The sequence below is a fragment of the Panthera tigris genome, chromosome A2, assembly GCF_018350195.1.
Source record: "Panthera tigris isolate Pti1 chromosome A2, P.tigris_Pti1_mat1.1, whole genome shotgun sequence".
Lineage (NCBI taxonomy): Eukaryota > Metazoa > Chordata > Mammalia > Carnivora > Felidae > Panthera > Panthera tigris.
The window spans coordinates 65,279,815-65,305,545 of record NC_056661.1 but is presented as its reverse complement, the minus strand read 5'-3'; positions in this window follow the sequence as shown (position 1 = coordinate 65,305,545).

Below are 25,731 nucleotides of genomic sequence, written 5' to 3'. Positions count from 1 at the left end.
ACAGTGTCAGTAAACGGAGAGCCATATTTTATCACAGCATCGGACGCCATAACAGTACTGTAGGTAAAATCCCATAAATATTTGAAAGTATGTGCCCGGGGAGGAACGAGTAATTCATTCTGTCAGCCGGGTACCAGTCCCTCCTCCTAATCCCTGCTTGGCTCGCGTAATTGCAGCTGCTAATTACATAGTACTGAAGAAAATATGAACAGAATCGAGGAGTGATACCACAAGCGATTACTCTGCAAACTTCTCTTTGTCTCCCAAGAACGTGTTTATTACCGTGTGGGACACCAGAATAAAGTATAGGGTGCCTCAATTATTATAATGTGCAAAGAGCAAGGGTGGGTATGTAAGTGTCACTAGTGTGTCTGGATTCCTATAGAAAACGCTTTGATCTCAGCAGGGTTTGGAGCCCGAAGGCTTCAGAAAGCCTTGTCAGCAAAACAGGGAACGGTGGAGGGGAGACACCCTTGATATTTCTTCAGCTCAAAGGATGCAGAGGTTTCAGCCAACTCACATTAATCAAGGCCTTGTCAGCGTCGCTAACTTCAAGACCAGGTGGAATTCTTTGAATTCTGGCATCCTCTACTGTGGCTCGTCGAGTTGCTGAGGACGAGTAGGAGAGTCCCCTGGTTTTCCACCTGCTCTCGGGGCGATTGAGGAATGCTGTGGGACCGTGGTGTTTCTCATAGATACAACGATGATGTTGGAACGTGTTCCGTGCGTTTGCCAATGTCCGGGCCTGGGACCATCCTGCTTACTTCCATGTTAAAGACAGAGTTGGGGGGTGCCCGGGTGGCTCAGTCACTTAAGCGTCTGACTTCGGCCCAGGTCATGATCTCACGGTTGTGGGTTCAAGCCCCGCGTCGGGCTCTGTGCTGACAGCTCGGAGCCTGGAGCCTGGAACCTGATTCTGATTCTGTGTCTCCCTCTCTCTCTGCCCCTCCCCATTCATTCTCTGTCTTTCTCCATCTCTCAAAAATGAATAGACCCTTAAAAAAAATTTTTTTAAAGACAGAGTTGAACTGACAATACACATTTTTGTTAAGAAAACACTTGTGTTCTATTTCTAAAAATTTGCTTGATCATTCTTTATTTAGTTTTCCATTGTTTTAAAAACATACATTGCAGTGTCCTTATTTTGTTTTCCTTGGCCTATATTTTGTCCTCTTTCTGCTAATAACACCCTTCCCTTTCAAGAAACCACCAGTCTGCTACCTGAAGTGCTCCTGGCCAGGCGGTGACTACCCCATACTGTCCCCTCACCACAGAAGGCTATATTTGCCCCCGCTGGGCCGTTAGAGAACCCTGCTCCTGCACCAGCTACGGCTTGAGCCCTGGTGATCATGGTTATTCTTGTCTCTGTCAATTGAGCTCAAGTTTGGAAAGGAGGTTGGCAAACATTTTCTGTAAAGGGCCAGATGATATTTTTGGCTTTATGGGTTCTGTTGTGATGGCTCAATGCTGTCATTGTATCAAGAAAGTCATAAGACACTTCATAAGCCAATAGACACGGCTGTGTTCCAATAAAACTTTATTTATAAAAACAGGAGGCAGGCTGGCTTAAGCTCATGGGCCATAGTCCGCCCATCCTGGTTTTAGGGTATTTGTTTTCAAACCATGTCCTGAAGAAATTCCTTAGGTAGGAGAAAGAGTGAAAGGTGGTTTTTCCTGCCCACCTTGCTGCACCTCTTGGGAAATCAGAGGCTTCTTCTGTTTATGTTTCCTCTGTTTATGTACTGAGGACCCATTTACAGCTTTGTGTGAAAATGACATTCTTCGGCTGCCAACATTTTTGAAAATCAGTGACAAGGTAGTAAATGGTGTGAATTATCAACGAATTAACTCCCTTCCAGGCTCTGAGAGGAAAGGAGTAACATTTGACGCCTCCTCAAGCCAGGTACCCTGTTGGGCCGCGTATGACGTCTCTCGTGTGTTCCTGAGAATCGCTTCTGGTGAGGGAGCCAGACCATCTGCCGCATGTATGCATCACACCATGACATGTCTGTACCGTCAGCTTTGTGGCAACTGATTAGCATGGTCGAAAAGCATCGTTTGAAATTTTCATTCAGTCATTACTGAACATCGGAGGGCACGTGGGGGAAGGTCACATGGCGTGGCCACTATGGAAAACAGTATGGCGGTTCCTCAGAAAAACTAAGGATGAAACTGCCATAGGATTCAGGAACCCCACTTCTGGATATGCGTCCACGATCATTGCAATCAGGTTCTTGAGGAGCTATTTGTACATCCGTGTTCATAGCAGCTTTATTCAGAAGAGTCACAAGGTGTAGGCTACCCCGGTGTCCGTTGGTGAATGGATGGATAAATAGAATGTGGCAGATACATACAGTGGAACGGGATTCAGCCTTAAAAAGAAAAGAAATTCGGACACATGTTACGACACGGATGAGCCGGGAAGGCATTGTGTTCGGTGAAACAAGCCAGTCACCGAAAGACAAACACCGTGTCGTTCTACTTCTACGACAGAGCGAATAGAACGGTGATTGGCAGGTGCAAGGGGGAGGGGGTGATGGGGAGTGATTAGTTCCTGGGGACAGAGCTTCACTTCGAGAAGAGGGAAGAGTTCTGGACTTCCTGGGCGGGGATGGCTGCGGAACATGGTGAATGGACTTATGCCCCGGAGCTGCACAGTCAAAATGGCAGATTTCATGTTATATGCATTTTAGCACAGCTACAACCAAAAACAACAAAAAAAGGATGACATAAGGGGGTGTCTGGGTGGCTCAGTCGGTTAAGCGTCCGGCTTCAGCTCATGTCATGGTCTCACGGTCCGTGAGTTCGAGCCCCGCGTCGGGCTCTGTGCTGACAGCTCGGGGCCTGGAGCCTGCTTCGGATTCCGTGTCTCCCTCTCTCTCTCTCTCTGCCCCTCCCCTGCTCATGCTCTGTCTCTCTTTCTCTCCCCCAAATAAATAAACATTAAAGAAAAAAATTAAATGAAACAGCTAATAAGGATACCTGTGCTCGCCTCCATTTTACCGTCTGCCGTCCTAGCGAGGAGCCCACTCTCACGACTTTTATACTCACACTTTGCAGTTGGCATGACCGGAAAAACCAGAGAAAGGAATTGTAGTGTCTTAGGCCGAAAGGGCCAGGAGGGTAGAAAGCGGAGGCGTGGAATCCCTGGCGAGGACAGCGAGGAACGGTCCGAAAGATGCCTCTACTGCAAACAAGGCTGGAGAGGGACGGACGACCTTGGCTGGAGCCGAGATCCTGGAAGGCAGAGTCGAGAGCCGTGGAGAGTCACCTCTGGGAAGCAGGCTTGGGCTCCAGGGAAGGAGCCATTCTGTGCCCAGCTGGATTCCAGAACTGCCAGTGGCAGCCGGTACCTTCCGGCCCTCCTTTGAGCAGAGTGTCAGCAGCGGGGTATTAATGTCCTGGGGCTGCCATGACAGATCACAACAAACAGAGTAGCTTAAATCAACAGCGATCTATTTTCTTACAGTTCTGGAGGCCGGAAGTCCAAAATCAAGGTAATGGCAGGGATGCCTCCAAACTTCTCGAGGTGGGTCCTACCTGGTCTTGTCTGACTTCTGGGGGCCCTGGGTGCTCTTAGGGTTAGGGCAGGACTCCAATGTCACCTTCTGCCTTCACATGGTCTTCTCGGGGTCTCTGCATCCCAAATGTCCCTCTGCCTTCCTCAGATGAGGACACCTGTCATTGGATTTAGGAACTTCTTTGATCTCATCTTCAGATCCTTAACTTACTTACACCTGCAAAGATGTTCCTCAAATAAGATCACAATTTCAGGTTCCAGGGCTTAGGAGTTGGTCACATCTTTGGTGGCAGTAGTGGGGGTCCATCATTCAACCCACTGCAAGCCGGTATCCTATTCTGGTCCCACGATGACATGTGGGTTAAATGAGGCATAGATCACTTTTTTTTTTATAGAGGCAATCTTTTTTTTTTAAGTTCATTTTGGGGGGGGGGGGGAGAATCCCAAGCAGGCTCCCCATTGTCAGCGCAGAGCCTGACGTGGGGCTTGAACCCACAGACCGTGAGATCATGACCTGAGCCGAAACCAAGAGTCGGATGCTTAACAGACTGAGCCCTCCAGGCGCCTCTGAGGCATAGATCACTTTAACTTCATGAATGTTCGGGAAGAGTGCCTCGAGGAGCTGTATCCAAGGAGCTGCACGGGATGAACCTCACCCACACCTGCGTCACCTAGGAGATGAGATGCCCGCCCTTGAGCCGAAGCCGGATGCTGTAACGGATTGACCTTGAGGATGCTCTGGGGAAAGGAAGGTGGATTTTCTTGTACAGGGAATATAAATAACTTGGGACAGAGGCACAGAAGACCAGGAGGCAGACTCCAGCCCATAACCGGCCCCTAATGCTTTCAACACTTCCTTGTGGGCAGGCAGGACCTGTGTCCCTCCCCTTGAACCTGGGTGGGCTCGTGGAGTCGCGTGGGAGTGAGGCTCTGTGATTTCCAAGGCGAGGCCATAAAAGACTGAAGCTTCCACCTGATTTCTGTAGGACCCTCACGGTGGAGAAAGTCACCGTGTTAGAAGTTCAACTAGCTCGAGACCACCACCCAGAAGATGAGGTCACTGAGAAGCCCCAGTGAGGGGTTGAGAGAGGGAAGCCAAGGTTCCAGTGCCTTCACCCACCTTCCCGGCCACCACCGTGGTCCAAACAGTCATCAAAGCCCAGACACCTGCCTTGGTCCCCATCTCCTTGGACCCCCGTCTCCTTCTTTCCATTCTCTGCAGGCCTCCACCCTATGTCAATCTTTGTCCACACAGCAACTGAGAGACCTCCTCAGTCTCCTGCTTAAAATCATTCTGTGCTTTCTCCTAGGACCGAGATAAAGGAGAGGGGCTCTGTTGTGGTTGTTAAGCACCTAGCCTGGCCCTTAGCTTCACCTCACGCTTCTCTTCCCTTGGGTTACCTCGGCCTCACCTCATGCTTTCACTACTGGCCCTCAACTCCATCCTCCTCAGGACCCTGGCACACACCATTCCCTCTGCAACACCCTTCCTTCTTGTTGCCCGGGTATCTTCCATTCAAGCTTGGGAACTTGGCTTATACATCACTTCCTCACAAGAGCTGCCCATCTTCCCAGCCTCCCCTGCCTGGGGGGGAGCTGTCACCGCGCCCGCCCCCTGTCCACTCAGCCCCCTGCACATGGCCTGGTCCTCTGCAGACTGTAAATAATAATGGACAATAATGAATGCATACATAGGTGGAAAGATGGATAGGGGAGCAGGGCAAAGGTATTGGGTTACCGCACGTCTTTCTGCTAGAAAAATCCGCTCAAGCCATTTCCTGCTTGAAACCCTTCGATGGGTGTGATGTAGGAGTTGACGCTGAAGACAAGAGAGCACCCCTTCAACTCAAATACGCGGCCTCAAAACAGGCCTGTTTGACACGTATCAGGCTCACGAATAGGAGCAAAGCAAGCTTTGCTCTCTGCACAAAATGGCTGCGTATCTGACGTGTCGGATGGTTCCAGAAGCTGCTCGATGCTACAGTTACGACTGAGTCTCGCAACTTGTCAGTACGTTTGAGAGGCTCAGCAAGAGGCAGGTGATATCGGACAGCCAACAAGTAATCCCAGCCTTGAGGACCGTGCACAGGTGGGGAGAAAAAAAGAACCAGATCTGTGTGCACAGCATAGGACTTTAGACTCAGCGGCCTCGTCCCCGCTGGGAATTTTATTGTATATATGCCTGTATATATTTGAGCACCAAGGTTGTTTTTTTTTTTTTTTTTTTTAATTACACAGCAAATCCCAGGTGTCCTTCTGGCAGGAAAAAAACATTATTGCCGTCTTCACAGTGAACTTAGCTCTCCGTCACTGGGAGGACAGCTGGCCGGTTATTACCAGATACTTCCATTCCCGCCTCCCGCCGACACATACACACCGTTGTCCATTTCGGTTGCTTAATGTTTTTTACGAATTGGGATCAAGCTAGAAATATTTAATTTGTTGTTAAATGTCTCCCTGTTTGTATGGGGGTTGGGGAGGCAGGGAGGGAAATGAAGCGTTGCAAAAAAAGTCCTGAAGACTTATCAGCCACTGCTGTGGTGTGGGCAAATCTATCCGGAAACAACATTCGATGCATCATAGGATTAAGCAAAGGAACGAAAGTGCTGGGTTGATAGGACCTAGGGTCCCACTATGGAAGGAAAGACGCACAGACATGACCTGGGGAAAAGAGAAAGAGACCCTTGGAGGGATGCACTGGAATGAGGGGGCCTGGCCCTGACCACATGAAGAAATCAAGAAGGAAAGGCAGTGTTGTGGTATTGATCACGTTGTCCAATCACAAGGGCTCAATCCTGGTCTCTGAGGGAACTGCTGGGAGAAATGGCGGATTCCAGGTTGGAGCCAAGTAGGGAGAGAGAGCCCAGAAAGGGAGGAAGAGGCCATGTCCCCAGGACAAGGGGAACCAGTGTGAAGGGACCTCGGTCACTGGGGAGCCCCAGGACAATCAAAGGCAGCAATAAATTATAAACCACTGGGGGAAATGGAATTCAAAGGAGGCCATGCCAATAATAAGTGTACTGATTGATCACCCGATGGGGGAGGCGGGAGGGTTCTTGCTCGATGCTGAAGGCCAGAAGCAAGTGCGCACAGATGCGTAATCTGCATCGAATCACAAGGAAGGTTCAGGTGAAGCCAAAACGAGGGCGGTCCTATTAAAATAGAAGAGGGGTGAGGCCGGGAACCGGGTTCTTTGAAAGCGTCACAGTCATAAAAGACAAGGAGAGACTGGAGGAGAAAGAACCATGACCAGAAAATGCATTCCTGGACCCGGCACTCTCCTGGCAGGGGCCTGCCGAGAAAGACGTCACCAGGCTAGGCGCCAGATGGGGGGCGCGGGCCGTAGCTAAGTGTTGTGTTGATTTACGCACAGTGAGGTGGGTGCTGTCTGTGGCTCGGGGATGAACATCTCTCCTCCCGGGACACGTGCACTTGCAGTCGTCAGAGCCTGGATGCACGTCCCTTACTCTCAACTGCAATAAAGCAAATGAGGAAAAATGCAAGAGCGTGAACCCAGGTAAACTTGGACAAGTGCACTCTGCACCATTTCACGTTCAGACTTGAAAAGACTTCCCTTCAGACTTGAAAAGAAAGCCTCCTTGCCCCCCATCCCTTCTTCCTAAACCCCTTCCCCTCCGATTACTGAATCACACTTTCTGGCATGTGGGTCTCCACACAGTGTGGACACTGGTCTTGTGTCACGGCCAGCGGACAGCAAGGGAAAAGGATGCCCTCTGCTCGCCCTCGGAAAGGCCCAAGCCAGAGAACATTCCCGGCTCACAGAAAGGACCCGGATTTGGAACCACATCTTCAGCTCCCAACCGAAATCCTGGGGATGGAATCTTGTTTAAGAAAGAGAATGGGGGGCGCCTGGGTGACTCCGTCGGCTAAGTATCCGACTCTTGGTTTTGGCTCAGGTACTGATCTCACGGTTCGTGAGACTGAGCCCCGAGTCAGGCTCTGCAATGACAGCTCAGAGCTCTCTTGGGATGCTCTCTCTCCTCTCTGTCTGCCCCTCCCTTGCTCATGTGCTCTCTCTCTCTCAAAATAAATACAAGTTAAAGAAAGAAAGAAAGAAAGAAAGAAAGAAAGAAAGAAAGAAAAAGAATTTCACCGACACTAAGACCCCAGGAGCTGAAGAAACTCAGTGTGGATTCCATCCAAATAGGGACACGTCTGTGGGGACCCCCTGGAAGCAACGATGTTTTATCCTGAAGGATTTTATCTCCTGAGGGAGATTTCCAAGTCCTGGGGCCTCATGAGGGCCTGGGACCCTTCTCGGGTCATTTGACTCACATCATGCAGGTGATGTGACTGAAAAAAAATTTACGCATACTCATTGGGGAAAACGTGGGAAATGAAAATTATAGAAATGCATCGAGGGGAAAAAAAAAATTACTTGTCTTCTTGTCATCAGGGAATAACCTGTGATAGGTCTGGCGCTTTTTCCTTTCAGCCTGTTAGCCTGAAAGAAGGGGGGAAAAGAAATCAAACGTGAGATTTAAAGTCTCCAGTGCCTTCTCGAAGCTCTTTGAATTCAACCACATGTTCCCTTCGCGGTCCTGTGTGTGGCTGAGACCCCGGAACAGCTTTGGATTCCCCCAGACAGACCTGAGCCGGGCTTTCGGAAAGGTGGCTGTGGCAAAGGCAGTTTGGAAATGAAGTCTGGGTTTGCGCACAAATCCGTTCGGAAGCAGCCGGTACCGGGGGGAGGGGATTGAGAAGCTGGAAGACGGGGGCGTCTTCCAAGACCAGCTAAGGCTAACTCGGTTGCTCTGTGGGGAGCTGGGGGCAGCAAAAGATTCCCCTGGCCAGGCAGGCTTGGGGACGGCAGGTGCACGGTGACACCCAGTTAGAATTCCATCCAACGCACGTGTCACACTCTGAGCTGTGCTACCCGGCCTCCCCACCTGACACCGCCCCCCCCCCCCCCCGCAGCGTACCCTCCCAGCAGGTCCTTGCAGGACCCCAGCCCCCTGGGAGAAGAAGCCCGGTCCCACGTGGGCCTCCAAAATCTCCCCCTCCCCACCCCTACCTGTCTTAGATCTGGCTGGTTGCTAAGGTGTGTCGGGGAGGGCAAGCCACACAGGAGCCAAGAGTACAGGAGGGGACTCCACACTTTGCTGTGTTTCTGCGGTGACATATGGGCAGGAATGGCAGTGGGGGAGGGGGCGCTGGGGCACTCTCACGGAGTGCTCAGGGAAGCAAGCCCTTTCAGAGGGTGACACTTCGGCAGCAAACAAGGCAACCAGGAAGGACGGTGTGGGAATAGGAGGACGTGCTCAGTAGATGAAGCCTTGGAGTTGGGAGGGGTTTTCTAGAATTTTCTAGAACTAACCCAGCATTGCCGGGGCCTCGTGAGCAAAAGGGAGCATGGCCGGCTTGGGCTGACAACACCAGACCACAGGCCGGGGGCTCAAATAACAGACGTCAGGCTCCCACGGTCTGGAGGTGAGAAGTCCCAGATCAGGGTGCCGGCGTGGCCCGGTTCTGTCTGTCGGGGGCCCTCGCTCGTCGTGTCCTCGGGAAGTGGACAGACATCTCTCTCTTCTTCTTACAAAGCCACTAATCCCATTGTGGGGTTCCACCCTCCTGACCTCATGGAACCCTAATTACCTCCCCAGCACCCCCCCCCAGTCCCATCACACTGTGGGGGGGGTTAGGGATTCAATCTATGAATCTGGGGGGGACACAATTCAGTCCAGAGCCACCCCCACCCGAGTGAGTCCGAGGGAGCAGGGCCTCTACAAGCTTCCTGCTCTCTCTCCATGGCGTGACCTCCCTGACGTTTCTCCCACCCGTCAGGAGAGGCTCAGAGATGTGCCCAGATTCGCACGGCAGAAGTTTCACAACATTATACCTTAAACATTTCAAAACATTGGTTTAAAAAAAGTCACCCCTTTTTTTGTGCCAACAGTGGGGGGACTTCTGAATAAGGAAGCGTTCCTGTTTTCCCACCTGACTTTTGTACCTTTGAGATGGTTTCCAAATAAAAGTTATTTTGAAAAAAGTGGTCCTGGGCGCCTGGGTGGCTCCCTCGGTTAAATGTCGACGCTTGATTTTGGCTCAGGTCATGATCTCACGGTTCGTGAGATCGAGCCTCGCGTCGGGGCTCTGCACTGACTGTGCGGAGCCTGCCTGGGATCCCCTCTCTCTGCCCCTCCTCTGCTTGCTCTCTGTCTCTCTCTCTCGAAACGAATAAATAAACATCAAAATAAAAAGAGTGGTCCTGCTTCGATCCCGGCGGCACTCAGCGTGTGTTCCAGGCTTTTCACGATGGTCCTGGGGGCCTCCCCGGGCCCTGTATCTGCCCCACATGTGGGGGCCTTCACAGCAGGCCTGGGGGAGGCGATCTGAATCCAGATCCTCCTCCCGCCTCCCTTGGGCTGCCTCTGTCCTCCCTCCTCGAACATCAGCTATTTGGGTTTGAGAGAAGCCTTCACGGTGTTGATCTCAGCTGCCTTGTGTCTCCAGGGGCCCGCCCCCCAGTCCTACCCTGCAGAGGAAAGAAGGGCCCAGGGCCTCAAACAGGCAGGAGGAGGCAGGGAGGGCTGAGAGCAAAGCCCAGAGCAAGGGCTGGACACCGGCCAGAAGCAGCCACGGGAGCAGCAGCAGAGGAGCGGGGCGTCTGTGCTGACTTGGGTGCCGGGTGCTGCCTGGGGAGGTCGAGGAAGCGACCTCTCTCCTGCCTGCACCCCTCTGCTCCCCCAGGAGGACGATGCCTGGGGCCAGGGCAGGACTTTATGTGAAGGAGCCACGGGACGGGGACGAGGAGAGAAGGACAACGGTAGATGCCTTTGCAGGGTCTCCGTAGAAGTGGGGCTTAAACCCCCTGCTAACGGCCGGGTTATCTCTGCCTCTGCTGATAAAAGCTGACAGTTACTGGGAACCGCCAGCAGCCTTATGCGGGTGACGGGGACCTGAAGGCCCCGCGTTGAAATGAGGCTAAGGTCATTTTGGTAACCACTCAAGGTCACGGAGCTAAACAGGAAATGAAGTCTGGGTTTGCGCACAAATCCGTTCGATACTGAGCCCCACGCGGGCCAGGGGCCAGGTCCCTTCTTCTTCTGCCGGCCAGCGCTCAGCCTTTCTCCAGCCGGCTCTGGGGCTGCCTCGGTGGGTCTTCCGTCACTCTAACGTGTTTCTCGAAGTGGGGTCCCAGGACCGGCAACGTCAGCATCACCTGGGAACTTGTCCGGAAGGCAGATTTTCAGACCTCACCTGTGGCCTACTGCCTCAGAAACCCTGTGTCCGGAAATCGGGACTGTGACAAGACCTCTGGTGGTGTTAGGGAACGATCAGTGCTCCCCACAAATTCGAATGCTTCAGCCCCAGCCCCCAACGCGGCGATATTTGTTGATAGGGCCTTAGAAGAGGTGATTCAGTTAAAATGAGGTCATTTGGGTGGGCCCTGATCCAACCTGACCGGTGACCTGACAGGAAGAGGGGACTGGACACAGACACAGGGAGGGAGGACCTGGCTGGGACACGGGAAGGAGACGGCCGTCTGCACGCCCAGGAGGGAGGCCTCCGGAGGGACCAGCCCCGCTCACACCTCCATCCTGGACTCCGGTGCATGGGAATAAATCCCTGCTGTGTAAGCCACCCAGTCCGTGGTATTTGTCACAACAGACTGAGCTGACTGACACGGGGTGTTCTGAGAAGCTCTGGGCAAACCCGCCAATCTGGCCCCCACCGAGGGCCTCTGCTAGAAACTCCTTCCATGGCCCCACTCCTCCTCCTCCTCATCCCTCTCCTCCTCCTCCTCTTGGGGGTCGGCACTTGATGTCTTCTCCCCAGAGGGTCCGTCCCTGAGGATCTCCCACCCCTGCCCCTGGCAGCTGTCCACCCTCCTGTGTTCACACAATGGCCTTGTGTGCCCTGGGCCAGAGTGTTTCACACTATTATTTTAAAAAAAATTTTTAATGTTTATTTATTTTTGAGAGACAGAGAGAGAAAGAGACAAAGTGTGAGCAGGGGGGGTGGGGGCAGAGAGAGAGAAGGAGACACAGAATCTGAAGCAGACTCCAGGCTCCGAGCTGTCAGCACAGAACCCGACGCGGGGTTCGAACCCACAAACCGCGAGATGGTGACCTGAGCTGAAGTCGGACGCTTAACTGACTGAGCCCCTCAGGCGCCCTGCCTTTCACACTATCGATCATTTTGCTTGTGTGTTATGTGCACGCTGCATCCTGGGACATTCGTCTCTTATGTCTGGTTCACACTGAATTTTCAGCGCCTATGACAGTGCCTCTGGTATACAGTAAGTGCTGCGTAACTGCTGGACAGACCGGAAGCTTCCCTCCTGCCATGATGGGGCAGCAGGCAGGGGAGGATGTGGGAGTACATTCTGAATGGCTTGTAGCCTCAGACCCCGGCTGTGACACCAGATTTCAGGGCCCCAGGCCACAGGGTCAGAGCACAGACTCCAGAGGCGGACCCAGGGCCCAGATTACGTCCGAGCCGGTTCCCAGCTGAGAGCCTTGCACAGGGGACTCTAATACTGCACAAGGTCAATGTGCTGCTGGTACAGCCAGGAAGAAAAGTCAGATGCCCTGAATTATTCCCTGTGGAGGTCTCAGCGAGTGGGGATCAGAGGTGGGTTGTGAAGGAAGCCATTCCTTCCAGAAGGACCATCCCTCGGCACAAGGGCCAGGCCGTCCTGCTGGCCTTCACCACGGCAGCGTCCACACGACACCCAAAGCGCCTTGGGCGTGTAGCCGCTGCCCGACCACCAACTTACGGCTCTGGGTCCCTGAGCCACAACAGACACGGAGGGTGGGCTCAGTGGTGATGCATTTTGAGATGAATCCTCCAAGGGCAGCTCCTCTGATGTCCCCGCCCCTGCGGCCCCGTGCCTCGGCACTCGAGATGAGGACAAACATATTATGCAAATACGGAAGCGAAAGGTTTGGGAAGCGAGTGAAGCATTTGGCTCCAGGCTGCTTAGCGATTGCTCTATGTTGCTGTCATTTTGGGTATCTCTGGCTGGGTTGGGCCATTTTTATTTTTATTTTATTTTATTTTATTTTATTTTATTCTATTCTATTCTATTCTATTTATTTTTTTAAGAAATACTATGAGAAGCATGGTTGGGGAAAGATTTATGTATTTTTTTCAAGTTCTATTTATTTATTTTGCCAGAGAGAGCGAGTGGGGAGAGGCAGAGAGAAGGGGAGAGAGATCCCACTCGGCCTCCACGCTGGCGGCACAGAGCTCCCCGCGGGGCTCCCCCTCGTGAACTGTGAGATCATGACCTGAGCCAAAATCTAGAGTCAGACGCTTAACCAACTGAGCCACCCCGGGGCCCCTGGCCATTTTCACATGTGAGATCAGACAGATAAGCATCCGACTTCGGCTCAAGTCATGATGTCACGGTTCGTGGGTTTGAGCCTCACGTCGGGCTCTGTGCTGACGGCTCAGAGCCCAGAGCCTGCTTCGGATCCTGTGTCTCCCGCTCTCTCTGCCCCTCCCCCACTCACGCTCTGGTTCTCTCTGCCTCTCAAAAATAAAGAAACATTTGGGGCGCCTGGGTGGCTCAGTCAGTTGAGCGCCCAACTTCGGCTCGGGTCATGATCTCGCCATCCGTGAGTTCGAGCCTCGCGTCAGGCTCTGTGCTGACAGCTCAGAGCCTGGAGCCTGTTTCAGATTCTGTGTCTCCTTCTCTCTCTGACCCTCCCCCATTCATGCTCTGTCTCTCTCTGTCCCAAAAATAAATAAACTTAAAAAAAAAAGAAAGAAACATTAAAATAAATAAATACATGTGACAAGAGAGACCGTTAGAATTGACTTTGGTTTTCGTTAGATTCTGGGTCATACAGACCCACACAGTAAGGACGGACTTAGGAATTTGTGGGCATGTAAAACTCGCCCAACTACTATTCTTAGACTGGAGGCAGAGAGTACTGCTCCCTTTTCTGTGGGTCAGAGTATTTCTGCGTGTCCTTCCTCACCCCACACCTCGCTGTCACCTGGGAACGCATCTCAACAGCTCCGAGCTCCTGCAGGACTGCTGTGGACAAGTGTAGATGGAGATGGACGGATAGGTGATGTGTAAGAGTGGTGCCATGTGGGGGGTCAAGTCCCACAAAAGCTGCAAGGTCACGTGATGGTCAAGGTGTCCTGAATTCTTGCGAAGCGAGACTCTTCACGCAGAGAACGAGCGGGATTTTGCTTGGTGGCCGTCGTATCCTGGACGCCCGGTGTCTAATGGGGAAACGAAATGGCGTCTGTGTCCGGGCAGGACTGAGTGCTCGCCGAACGGCGCTGGGAAAGTTTTAAAGCACGGAACAGGTGCATCCGTGCTGCACACCCCTGCGTGGCTTCCGCTTTATGTTTACATCAGCGAGACGCCGGGATCGGCTGGCTGGGGAGGCCCTTCCGGGGAGGGTGCCTCGTGGAAATGGGTCTGCTACCACCATGGCTTCCCCAGGTTCCAGGGAAGAAGGCGATGATCCCTCCCAAGGTTTTGCCGAATTTTATGCCTGTTTAAACCTGAAAGATTAATATTAGCGATTACTATGGGCCAGGAGCTGCGCTAAACACTTTACCTATCGTGTGAGTAGGATTAGTCGGCGGTTCCCATTTCACAGACGAGGAAACTGAGGCTTAAGGAGGAGCAGTAAGCTCTACAGGCTTGATTGGTTCTCCCTGCCTCCATAAAGGCAGCCCCGGGTGTTTGGACTCCCCTTCCGGCTCGAAACAGTAAGAACCCTTGTGAAACGGCTGGCTAAGAGTCACTCTTCTTAGAAACACCAAAGAGCTGGAAGGCAGGAAGGAGCCACCGGACCTAAATGGGACAGAAAGCGGGAGCCCAGGGAGGGAACCAGCGCTCAGAAACTGTTCTCAACCGGAAGGCAGGTACCGAACAAGGATCGGAACTTCAGTGTTGGAAGGTCTCATGCAGAGCAGGTACAGAAACCCACGCCAGGTGAGGGGCCTCCCCGGAGATCCTCACAAGAAGCGGGGGATCCTCTCACCACCCCCCCAAGAGTAGTGGTGAGCCAGAGAGGGCAGGCCCCCAGGGAAGCAGAGCCCGGGGTTGGCTCACTTGGCGGCCCCAGGTTATTTGGAGCCCTGGACCTGATGCAGCGTGGACGTTGGCCCAGCGTGTGGCCAAGCGCCCACGCGCCAACCCTTTCCACCGGGAGCTGCCTTCATCCTAAACCCTCCAGTATTTCAGTGGATCGTTCTGAAAACGCAATGACCAGCACACAGAGAGACCTCAACCAGCACGGAGACCGGACGCCATAAGTGAGAACAAGTCAAGGCAAGTGTCAACAGGAACACGTCTGCCAAGACGGACGTGTTGGGCTTGATGAGACGGAGATTGTCCGACGAGGTCTCACGGGTGCCAGCGAGTCAAGTAGGAAAGAAGTCAAGTAGGAGAGAAGTTCCTCGCCCCCCCAGCAGCTGGTGTAGGTGGCATCGGGCGCTGGTCTTCCCTTACGACGTCTTCACCCTACCGCGGGGCTGGATGTTCGTCTTGCTATTGTCACTGGACAGATATCCGGGTGTCCACAGAACGTCTGTGACTGGCCTTCTCAGAAGCGGGGATCAAGTGCCACAGAATACCGGCAGCGATGCAAATGCGCGAAGTAGGATTACCGACATTAATGAAAGAGTGAGCACCGGGCACTGGCTAGGAGCCCAGATCACACCGGCCCTCAGAACAGGTGCTATTAAGACAGGTCACATGGTCTGAATGAGGACAGTGACCCACCCCCCGGGCCGCTCAACAGCTCAGGGGCCGCCAGGGGGCAGACACGGAGGAGATGACCCCAGACTACCCCCTCCCCCCGTCTTAATGCACCCTCACTCTGCGGCCCACGGACTCTCTGCCCAACTCCCCAGGTGGGCCTGCGGTGGCCCTCAGTGCTCCCAAAGGGGGCTTCTGAGTTCTTGAGACTTATTTTTTTATTTTTTAAATGTTTCTTTATTTATTTTGAGAGAGAGAGAGAGAGAGAGGGAGGGAGGGAGACAGCGAATCTCCAGCAGGCTCTGCGCTGCCGACGCGGAGCCCGATGGGGGGCTCGAACTCACGAACCGTGACATCATGACCTGAGCCAAAATCAGGAGTCAGATGCTTAACAGACTGAGCCAGTCAGGAGCCCCAGCGTTCTTGAGATTTACACGTTCTTTCCTCATTTCTTTCCAGGAAGCGAGGAAGACATTCTTTCCTAGCTCATGTCAACACCACATCCTCCTTTCCCCCAATACAAAACACGCCAGGGAGCACCCTCTGGTCCCGTCAGGAGCTGCTGTCTGTGTTGCAGGGACAGGAAAGACAGAGGAGAGGCAGGTGGCCGGGCAGGTGGGCGGGCACGTGGAGTTTCTCCGTCACACAACCATCGGGGCCTTGGCCGAGCCACACGTGCCCCCGAAACTGGTTCCCTGACCTGTAGCACTGACATCACAGTCTGTGTGTTAATTTCCTCTGCCTTTGCGACCCACGGTGACACGCAGTCTCACCTTCCGCACCTTCTGTACCTTCAGCCAACACCGCCTCGGACCTCCTGTGCCACCGGTTAGGAGACAGAGGCAGGAACTGAAATTCATTCCTGACGTTTACAGAGTCAGAGGATCCCAACACCTGATCCCTCCTTTCCAGTCCTTGGAGGAGTGGGGTTGTCCCCGAAGTGGCTTCCGAAATGTTCCCAGCTGCCGCCACGGGTCCTCCCTCAGGTCACTGCGGAGCAGAGAGCAGCCCAGATGCCCACGGAGAGCGCGTCCCTCCACAAGGACCCCCGTGCAGGCCGATCACAGGCCGTGTGCGGTCTCCCTCCGGGCAAGGCTCTTCTGCCCTGTGCTAATCCGCCCCGACTCACTCCTGCACAATCTTTCCTGCTGTTCATCTCCACTGATGCAACAATTTACTGGAACATCAGGGACGGAATGTTCCAAAAGAATTGCCCAAGTGTCTGTCTGCTTTGGACGACGCTTTATTTATGTTATCTGTGAAGGCGAGTGGCACAGCTCTCACACACTCTGGGAGTCCAGACAGCCCCGAGCGTGCTGGGCGCAGGGGTGGGGGACGGGGGGAGAGCAAAGAAACTCTGTGCCCATTGCCAGCAGGTGAGCCTGGGAAAAGGGATTCGGTGGAAACTAGGGGTTCCCTTCATGCCCAACCTCAAACCGCTCCCTCCCTGCAAGTTTCCTACCGCCGGAAGTCCTCTGGTGTCGTGGACTGCCTTGAATTTCCCAGTGCCCATGGGTAGCGTCGTCTGTCTCCATGCAACATCGTGGTTGCACGTGGGAAGCCAGCCGTGTCATTTTCCTCTGCCGCCACAGCATTTTTCTTTTTACAAGAGTCAAACCACCCGTCTGCCTCCTAGTTCTTAAAAGTGTTTGTTGTTGTTTTTCACACGAAGCCAAGGAAGGATGTGTCTGCCAAGCAAGCGTAGCGGTAATTAAAACGTGACGGCAACTATCGCCAAGAACTCCTCCCACGCCCGGTCAAGGGTGGCACGAGGTGTCACAGTCGAGGGCAGGGGCAGGTGCTCCCACCGGGCAGGTGTCCGCGTCTGCATCGGCGCTCCCAATGCCGAGACCCACAGCCAGGTGTGGGTTTCGAACAGGAGCCCTTGAACATGCGTGTGACTGGTCATTGCTTCACAGAGCCCTTTTTAAATGGTGAAAGTCTGCGCCGAGCTTGGGGGATTATCAAAGTGCAAACAAGAGGAAAGAGCGCAGGGGCTGGGGAGGGCTTTGTTCAGCTGGCACCTTCTCAGGCGGTCTGGGCTGAGGGGACCTGGAGAGTCCTTGGCAGGAGCGGATGAAAAGGTGGCGGTGCCCCAGGCCCCCCAAGCACCTTCCAGCCTCTGGAAGGACAGGGTGACCCCCTGGACCGAGAGCCCCTTGGAGAAAGAGGATTTCACCCACCGCTTGGTAGCGCCTCTGCTCTCCAAGAGACAAGTGGGAGGTGAGGTGTCCCCATTGTACAGATGGAAACACAGCGAGTGTGGACGCTGCCCGCAGCTGTCCCCTGGGTTAGAAGGAAAGCTGGAAACGTCCCCAGGCGACCCAACCACAAAGCCTCGTAGTGAGGACACTGATGGCGTCTCCTGCTCCTGCCCAGGGGGCCGAGTTTTCCGCCTCCGGAAAAGGGCGACTGGCCATCAGAGGCGACTTCCTAACTGGAAAAAGTCGTTTGCAGTGATGATAGAGATTCTAAGTAGTCACGTCAAGGAATAAGCTCATACGGAGAATTAGGGTTTTGCAGACTCTCTTTTTAGTAGATTTTTCTGGAAAAATTAAGCAGGAGAGACTTTGACGAGGATGTTCCCCGCTCTGTCTCTGTCTGCCCCGCAACAACGCAGAACTTGGTAAAGGGGCAGAAGCTATAGAGACAGTTCAGGAAATGCATGTGGGACGGGTGTCTGTCATCAGGCAGTGGCCATATATTTCACTGACAAGGTAACAGAGTTAAACTTTTCCATATGCACCGTGTTTAAAAACCACTTCTGGGGAGCCTGGGTGGCTCAGTCGGTTGAGCGTCCGACTTCAGCTCAGGTCACGATCTCGCGGTCCGTGAGTTCGAGCCCCGCGTCGGGCTCTGGGCTGATGGCTCAGAGCCTGGAGCCTGTTTCCGATTCTGTGTCTCCCTCTCTCTCTCTGCCCCTCCCCCGTTCATGCTCTGTCTCTCTCTGTCTCAAAAATAAATAAACGTTAAAAAAAAATTAAAAAAAAAACCACTTCTACCTAGTTTTATTCATCGTTTGGATTCTTTTTTTTAATTATTTTTTTAATGTTTATTTTTGAGAAAGAGAGAGAGAGAGAGTACAAGCGGGGGAGGTGAGAGGGAGGGAGACACAGGATCCAAAGCAGGCTCCAAGCTCGAGCTGTCAGCACAGAGCCTGATGCGGGGCTCGAACCCACGAACCATAAGATTGTGACCTGAGCCGAAGTCGGGATGCTCAACCGACTGAGCCACCCAGGCGCCCCCTTTAAGACCGTATTTTTTGATCAACATTGAAAATCAATCATTATTGATTACTTCTACTACCCTTCAAGCACACATTTTTCCTTTTCCTTCTGCCCTGGGTCCCAAAGTCCTCGTTGAAACTGTCTGAAATTTTAGTGTCCACATTTTTATACGTTTGCCTTATTTTCTCTAAGAGTATATATATATATATGTATTATATATATATATAATACATATATATGTTATATATATATATTATATGTATGTATATATATATAATACATATATATGTTATATATATATTATATATGTATATATATATAATACATATATATGTGTTATATATATATATTATATATGTATTATATATATATACATATATATGTTATATATATATATTATATATATGTATATATATATAATACATATATATGTTATATATATATATTATATATATGTATATATATAAAATACATATATATGTTATATATATATTATATATATGTATATATATATAAATATATATGTATATATATATATTATATATATGTATATATATATAATACATATATATGTTATATATATATAATATATATGTATATATATATAATACATATATATGTTATATATATATTATATATGTGTATATATATATATAATACATATATGTTATATATATGTATTATATATATGTACATATATATAATACATATATGTGTTATATATATATAATATATATTTTAATAATTTTGTATCAATGTTGCTAAAATTTTAGAAAAGGAAAAAAAACGACACAGCTCTGGGTAGTTTGAAGCTACCAGAGAGCTCCCGTGATGTTTAGAAGGATGGAGAATGGGCTTGGAGCCACTTCCAAGCACAGTTTCCTCACTGCTTCTAGGTCTTTATGTCTCACCCTTGGTCAAATTCCCATCAGGAATACCTAGAGAGGAGCAGGTCGTGGAGGTCCTGGGAAAGTGCTGGAATGTCCACTGGGCTGTGCTCACGGCTCAGCCTGAGGGCCCTTCAGAATTTCTGCTCCTTGGGGCGCCCGGGGGGCTCAGTCCCTGAAGCATCTCACTACAGCTCCGGTCACGATCTCGCGGATACCGAGTTCAAACCCCGTGTCGGGCTCTGTGCTGACAGCTTGGGGCCCGGAGCCTGCTTCGGAGTCTGTGTCTCCCCCTCTCTCTGCCCCTCCCCTGCTCATGCTCTGTCTCTCTCTGTCTCAAAAATAAATAAAAACATTTTAAAAAATTAAAAAAAAAAAAGACCTTCTGCCTCCTACTGGGAGCCAGATGTGGGTGGACATGGGACCACTCCCCAGGCCTCTCCCCATTGCTGAGATGGTTGCCCACCCCGGCCAGGCCACTCTGGTTCTCTCAGCATCCTATTTGTCACTGTATTCCTGGTGCCTGACACAGAGTGAGCCCCATGTTTGCTGAATAAATAAATGTATATGAACCAGTAGCTGGTAATACCTTCATTTTCCCGTTTTCGGCCACAGGTCTGCACACCCTTATAGATTCTCATTTAAACATCATGCCATCTTGCTCAACTGAAGGACAAGTTGTGTGTCGTTGACCCAGGGCAGGGGCTCAGCCACGCCCCCCCAACACCTTCATGCTGCTCGATGCCACTGCGGACCAGGGTTTTATCTTTCATCTCTCCTTGACTGACAGCAGAGAAGGTTCCAGTGCTCAAATCCATGCCTTGAAGTCTGTGAAACGCAGGGAAGGAGTAGGGCCGCTGATGGCCAGTTTCCCTTGTGCCTTGCCCAGCGCATCTCTCTGTGGCCCCAGACCATCCTGTCCTCGTGTGCAGTCTGGGGACAGGGTTGTGGTGGCCCATGACTGGAGTAGATGTTTTTACGAATCCAAGACTCTGGGGGCGCCTGGGTGGCTCAGTCGGTTGATTGCCCGACTCTTGGTTTCGGCTCAGCTCAGGACCTCAGCTCATGATCAGGGGGTTCGTGAGTTCAGGCCCTGCCTTGGTCTCTGCACTGACAGCACAGAGCCTGCTTGCGATTCTCTCTCTCCCTCTCTCTGCCTCCCCCACTGGCTCTCTGCCTCTCTCTTTCAAAATAAATAAATAAAACCCAAACGATAGAAAAAAGAATTCAAAACTCCACGCACAAAGAGCTGGAAGGTGCAGACACACGTCGGCCTCCTGCCCCGCTTGGAGGAGGGGAACTGGGATCTCGGAGATTCAGACCTCCCCCCACACACACACTTGCGTGTGCCAGAACCCTCAGCTGCCGAGCGCGTCGCTGTCTTCTTGACTCGAAGATAGAATAGCAGCCAAGCATTTTGCGTCTGCTGTTCTGAAGGCTGCAAATGCCTTGAGGGCTTCTCTCCGTCAAGAGGAGGGAGCAAGGGTCCCTGAAATACTCATCTGGAGGCGTGCTGTCCACCAAATAACAAGGGGGAAAGTGGCCAAAGAATCCTGAAATCAGGTGGCGCGGGGAGAGAGGGGGTCCGCAGGTTTTCCGTCTATGAGATTCTGTAACATGCAGCCCAGCTGAAGCTCACGAGGGCTATAGGGCCCCCGCGTGCCCTCCCACCTCCTTCACCCCGAGAAAGGGGCCTTCGGTCACTGGGTCCGGCAAGGCAACCTCGCCAGGGCTGTGCCTCATGCTTGCCCAGTCCGAGCCCGAAGGCACAGCCCGGCTCCCTCTCCAAGCAGCGCACAGGGGACAGAACTCAGGAGCCGCGGACAGGTTTTTAAACTTCAAGTTCCACCCGCCGTCCTTGTGCCCACTCCCTGTGACCAAGTCTATATAGATCCAAATTGGTGGAGAGCACAAGGGTGATTTAATAATAATAATAATAATGTTTTAAGAATGGCAAATTCGGGGCGCCTGGGTGGCTCGGTGGGTTAAGCGTTGGACTCTAGATTTCCGCTCAGGTCATGATCTCACAGTTCATGAGATCGAGCCCCAAGTCGGGCTCTGTGCTAACAGCATGGAGCCTGTTGATAGTTCTCTCTCTCTCTCTCTCTCTCTCTCTCTTGCTTCTTCCCAGCTCTCTCTCTCTCAAAATAAATAAATATTGTTAAATATTTATTTAACACAATAAATAAATAAATAAATAAATAAAGAACACAAAGCAAAAATGGCAAATTCATCAAAAATAGTTAGCCTCTTTTCCTCTTTGATGTTGTGATTTACGTGCAGCTGTTTGGAAACATGGTGGGCGTGGGCACATCAATGACACGGTTAGTGGTGAGGCCCCTGTGGACGCTCTTGGGCCTCTACCCCTTTTCCATGTGATTCCTCTCCAAGGGTGTCCATGAGCGAGACATCCACTATGGACCCTACAGACACTGGCCTCAGGACAAAGGCCCCCATACAGGCCCCCAGACCAGCCCGCCTTGCCCCAAGGCTTCTAGACAAGGCCTCCCTTTGGCCTTGACCACATCCCGGGTCAAGACACTCAAGATACTCACAGCTGCTAGCTACCGGCTGACGTCTCCTCACACAGTCCTATTTCATTTTTGCGGTTGTGGAAAGCAGCTGGTCTGCAGACCTCCGGGGGCGGGCAGCTGGGAAAACTATTTTCAATTGCACATGAGCCCTAATGCTCACAACACCTAATTCTTTGGACATGAATGAATGAGCATTTCAAGTGATGGGATTCCGCTCCACCCATCTAGGGACAGAACCCCGCCAACCTTGGCCGGGCAGGAGTGTTTCCCAAGCCACGGATGTTGGTGGATGCCCCAGGAGCAGAGTTTCAAATCGTGGTGGCCATTGTTGCAAAAGGACTGGTTTTTATAAACGTTGAAATTCTAACAATTTTTTTTAATTAAAAGATTACCTTCTAAGAAATGACTTTGTGTTTTATTCTAAACTACATAATGCAAACTCAGTGGTAGACTGCCTTCTTCTTCTAGTTTCTGGGGACAAGACCATCTTGGGGGCAAGCTTGTTTCTCTCAGGCCTCTCACTTTTTTTTGTTGTTTTGTTTTCCACTTGGGAAACAGAGATTTATTTGTTTATTTTCTGAAATGGGGTGGATAATCATTTCTTTAAAAAGGAGAACCCAAAAGTGCGTTAATGTCCAAAAGACGTAAAGAACCGATACAACTCCAGGGGGGATAAAAAGCAAGTAATCCAGTTACAAAATGGGCAGAAGACCTGAACAGACACTTCTCCGAAGAAGCCATCCAGAGGGCCAACAGACACATGAAAAGATGCTCGACATCACTCATCATCGGGGAAATAACAAATCAAAACCATGATGAACTCTCACCTCACACCTGTCACAATGGCTAAAATCAATAACACAAGAAACAACAGGTGCTGGCGAGGATGCGGAGAAAGGGGAGCCCGCGCGCACTGTTGGTGGGAATGCAGACTGGTGCAGCCGCTCTGGACAATACTATGGAGGGTCCTCAAAAAGGTAACAGTATAACTACGATATAATCCAGTAATCCCATTTCTGGGTATTTATGCAAAGGAAATGAAATCACTACATCAATGACATATGTGCAGTCCTGTGTTTATTACAGCACTATTTACAAGAGCCAGGACATGGAAACAACCACAGTGTCCATTAGCAGATAAATGGATAAAGAAATAAAAGATATATATGTATATTTTATGTATTGAATATATATTTATATAAATATAATATATAACATGTAAACATATTATATATTTAATATATATTTATGTAATATATCATATAATATATATAATTTAACATATATTTATACATATTTTAAAAATAACATTATTCAGCCATAAAAAAGAAGGAAATCCTGCCATTTGTGGCAACATGGTTGGACCTTGAAGACATTACATTAAATGAAATAAGACAGAGAAAGACAAACAGGAAGAGACATTACTGAAATTGTTGATACTAGCTGTGATCAACAATTACTTGTACTGGAAACAGATGAATAAAAAAAAAAGGTGTCAGTTGCAGTGATGAGTACGTGGAATAAAAGGTATCAGAAACCAGGGTTCAGGGGCACCTGGGTGGCTCAGTTGGTTAAGCATCTGACTTCGGCTCAGGTCATGATCTCCTGGCTAGTGAATTCAAGCCCCGCATCAGGCTCTGTGCTGGCAGCACGGAGCCTGCCTGGGATTCTCTCTTTCGCTCTCCTTGCCCCTCCCCTGCCCATGCTCGGTCTCTCTCTCTCTCTCTTTCTCAAAATAAATAAACGTTAAAAAAAAAAAAAAAAGAAACCAGCGTTCAGCAACTGAACCTCTTTTAGGCTGACTTTACTGTGCTCTCCCTTCTAGGGATAAAGTCCTCCTCATTATCCTGCACAATAGACTTGCCCTACATTTTAGGTAGACCCCAACTTTGAGCAATAAAACCCCTCCCACCCAACACACAAAAAAATTGCTTTGCTATCAGTTGTTCTCAAGCTAGGATTTCATTAGGTTTTGTCGCCTGCACTCCTCTGGGGTCTTCTAAAATTGCTGCAGGGGGACTTCAGGGTCTCAATGTGGTTGCGTCCTCCCTGAACTCTTTTCCCCTTGGCTGCAACGATCTCCAGACCTTTGATACGCTGCTGACATAAACAGAGACACATTTGTCAGGCTTAAGGATTCCATACTCCTGTGAAAATACCCCCTGAGCGTGACTGATTCTTACCAGTCATTTACACACGAGTAAGAAGTGGTTGGTCTGAGCTATTCCTAATGGCTGGTTCTGACAGAGATCCAGGGAAAGCGTAAGTGGATTTTTGGGGTATAGAGACAGAAAAGCAGTGAGACACTTAAGGAGGAAAGAGGATATTGAGGGACATGGCTGGAATCACAGGACAAACTTTGTATATTACTTGGCAAATGAGAGACTGAGGGTTGGGGGGAAGGACTGGATGGGGCTTGATTTCTCTGATACTTTGTTTTACTTAAATCACATGAGCCCCCAGTGGCTACTGCTAATGTGCAAATATCTTGAGGTCCTAGAAAACTGGTATGAATGGTGAAGTGCCTCTGATCTGAACATGAAGACTTAACCCTTCCCGGTGTGTCTCAGGCATATCCTCCCCAACCCAAGGAGCCTTTCCGACCCTCCCTGAGAGTTGAGTACTCTCTCTCTTCTGTCCCATGACACCCTGTACTCTTACTGTCCCCTGCTCCTCCTCATGTTTTCTTCTGTCACTTCTCTTGTCTGTCCCCTCTCCCTGGACGGATCCTTAGGAACAGAGCCAATCCCAGCACCTAGCGCTCTGCCATCCATTGTGCGGGCAGAGAAACTGAGTGCAGAGTAGGCAGATGGAGAGGGTGGGAAGGAGAGAGAACGTGAGGACACACAGCTTTTCAGTGCTCCAATCACCTCGAGATCCCAGCAGGCAGCAGGCAGATTCTGCTTTCAAAAACCACAACCTCTGGAATTTAATGATATCCAATCAATTATGCTGAGGCATCCTCCTCACCGTCATTATTTATAATAGCAAAAAACAAAAAACAAAAAAAAAAACCCCAAAAACAAAAAACAAAAAAAGCCCGGCCTTCAAAATCAAACTGCACCTGACGTTCTGTAATTTGTACTTGTATCTACCCCCAAAGTGGATTTATATTAACAATCGCCCCCAAATCGTGGCCCGAGCAAGGCTGGCAGTCTTAAGGTGAAGGCAATTAAATCACTGTGTTGTCAAAATCCACCTTTCCAGTCCAGGCACGAGAGTGGACGGAGAGGCCCGTCCACCTACCCGCCCGCCGTCTCAGCCGAGAGGCGGGGACTGTATTTATTCCATTCTGGGGCCCCAGCTCAGTGATCAGCATGAAGGGAAGACAAAAGTCAGAGGTTTGAGGTTCTCGACACCCTCAGAGCACCACCCAGTTGAAGGAGCCGCACAGGTCACGGGTCACTGTCATCATGCAGGTGCCTTGGTTTACGAGATGTGAAGCGAAAGCCCTGAGATGCCAGAGGCCAGCAGCATTCTCTCTAGCTCCCCCGGTACGCATGGGGCTCCTGTGTGTGGTGGCCTAAACCAGCTGGTTACAGTATATTCCAGGCTGCCACTGTCCCCGGTCTTTAGACACTTACGACCCACAGCAGCCGCGCGGGAGGGTCCCCTTATTAGCCCCACTTTACAGATGAAGAAACAAAGTCACGGAGGAGATAAGCCATTCACCCAAGTCACGCAATTATTATTATTTTTTACGTTTGTTTATTTTTGAGAGAGAGCGAGCAGGGGAGGGGTAGAGAGGGAGACACAGAATGGGAGGCAGGCTCCAGGCTCCGAGCTGTCAGCACAGAGCCCCACGCGGGGATCGAACTCGCGAACCGCGAGATCACTATCTGAGCGGAAGCCGGACGCTTAACGA